This window comes from Octopus bimaculoides, chromosome 8, assembly GCF_001194135.2.
Source record: "Octopus bimaculoides isolate UCB-OBI-ISO-001 chromosome 8, ASM119413v2, whole genome shotgun sequence".
Classification (NCBI taxonomy): domain Eukaryota; kingdom Metazoa; phylum Mollusca; class Cephalopoda; order Octopoda; family Octopodidae; genus Octopus; species Octopus bimaculoides.
Window position 1 is genome coordinate 42,427,557 of NC_068988.1, and position 2,285 is coordinate 42,429,841.

The 2,285-nt window shown below is 34.8% G+C and overlaps 1 protein-coding gene across 12 annotated transcripts in view; it reads left to right on the forward strand.

The window, feature by feature from the left end:
- LOC106871743 (brefeldin A-inhibited guanine nucleotide-exchange protein 1) overlaps positions 1 to 2,285 on the forward strand; it is a 171,554-nt gene that overhangs the window by 96,507 nt on the left and 72,762 nt on the right. The window lies entirely within an intron of this gene.

A 2,285-nucleotide genomic window follows, 5' to 3' on the forward strand; every position in this document is an offset into this window, starting at 1 on the left:
ATATATATATATATATATATATATATATAAATGTTTGAGGGGGCTGTATAGGAATATTTACAGGGAGTTCTATAGGAATGTTATGGGGATTCCAAAGGGATGTTAGAGTAAGCTCTGTAGGAATTTAGAGGGGGTTCTACTTGAATATTAGAGAGGGTCATTTAGCAGTTTTAGAGGCAACTCCATTGGACTGTTAGAGGTGGTTGTATAGGAATGTTAGTAGTGGTTCTTTAGGTCAGTGGGAGTTTTGTAGAAATGTTGGAAGGGATAATTCTGGCTTCTATAACAATGTTGTGTATGTTGTTGTTGGTAGTGGTGGGGAGTCTCTAGGATTATTAGGAATTTTAGAGCAATGTTAGAGGTGTTCCTATGAGAATGTTAGAGTGGGTTCTATAGGAATGTTAGAAGCGTTTCTATAGAAATGTCAGAGTGGGTTTTGAAAGGATCTAAGAGCTAGTTATACAGTCTTGTTAGAGAAGGTTCTATCGAAATGTTTGGCAGCTCTACAATAGATTGTTCAGTGTGGGCTGTAGCACTTTAATCTTGACAGTAAGTTGCATGATTTGCATGTTCCATATGTAGACTTCTGCTTATAACACAGTGAACAGCATTTAAAAAAAAAAGAAGAAAAGCTAATCCCTGCCATCATAAAACAAGATCTTATGTTACATGGATATAAACTCCAGCAAAACTCTTGCTTGTTTCTCTATTTGGCTAACACGCTTCACTTCTCTGCTACATTGTTCGGTCCTTAGAAGTAGGAGTATAAGTATTGGTATCTGGCTAAAAACGGTTGCTGCCAAATTACACATGCGACAAATATTTTCTAGCATGGGAAAAAATGATTGATAAAAACAATTAATTTTTCTTAAATGAAATAAAAGCAGACAGTAAGTTTGATAGTAGCACGAACAGGTAGATATGAACTGGCTGTGACAGATAAAATTTAAAATCAAAAATGAATTTTTTGTCAATAATTTTCAAAATAAAACCAAACATTGCATCTATAGGCATTATTTCATTAATTTTACTGGTAGTTGCTGTGATGATGATGATTATTATTATTGTTTTTATTAGAGAAATAGGTGGCAGAATTTATAGAACATCACATGAAATACCTTATAGTATTGAGTTCAAATTTCTGGGGTAGTTAAAATAAGTACTAAGAGTCAATAAAAATAATTATGACCACACCCCTCTACTAAAATTGCGCTCAAACTTAGGAATTATTATTATCATTATAAAGCAGTGAGCTGGCAGACTTGTTAGCATGCTGAACAAAATGCTTAGCATGTCTAGCTCTTTACATTTTGAGCTCAAATTCCAATGAGGTCAGCTTTGCCTTTCATCCTTATGGGGTCAGTATAGTAAAACACAAATCAGGTACTGCAGTTGATGAAATTGACTCACTCCTTCCCATCAAAATTGCTAGCCTGGGACCAAAATTAGGAAAAACTCATTATTATTATTACTATTATTAATGAGAGTTCAATTCCTATAGATATTAACTTTGCCTTTAATGTTTTCTTGTACCAGTAAAATAGTAGAATTGGTTTAATCAATTATTTCCACTCTCAGTGTGTCCGTCCTTGGACTTACATTATAAATCATTATCATTATTATTATTGATGATGGAAAGTTGGCAGAATTGTTAGAGCATCAGAATAAATACTTTGCAGTATTTCTTCTGACTTTTTACATTCTCAGTTGAAATCCTGCTAGGTGGAGGTCTTGTGGTCTCAGATAGCTGAAATGATAGGGTTTGTTGATCATATCTCTTCACTGGCACTGTCTTGTATCTGCAGTCAAGATGACTTGAAACAGAACCTACCCATCCAGCTATAAAAAAATGTGCAATGGAATGTATTGTCAGTTGAGAGTTGGTTGCAGTGAGAGCTTTCTAAAATTATACAGTTCTTCAACCACCCACAAACAATTGTTCCATTAGCTTGTATCTGTGAGTTTAATTTTGCCAATGGGCTGGATAGTACAACAAGAACAAGTTCCTATAATTAATCTGAGATCAGTGTCTAGGTCTATTGGTCAGGCTTATTTTTCATTCTGATTATAGAATATATGTGATGGAGTAGGGCATGATGAGCAACAGTTTCCTACATAACTCACTCAGCAATGTGTCTGCACATCGAATAATTTATTCACGTACCTATGATGTGTGGTATATACATGTATACGTACGTGTGTATGTGTGTGTGCGAGTGTGTATATATATATATACACACACACACACACACACACACACACACACACACACACACACACACACA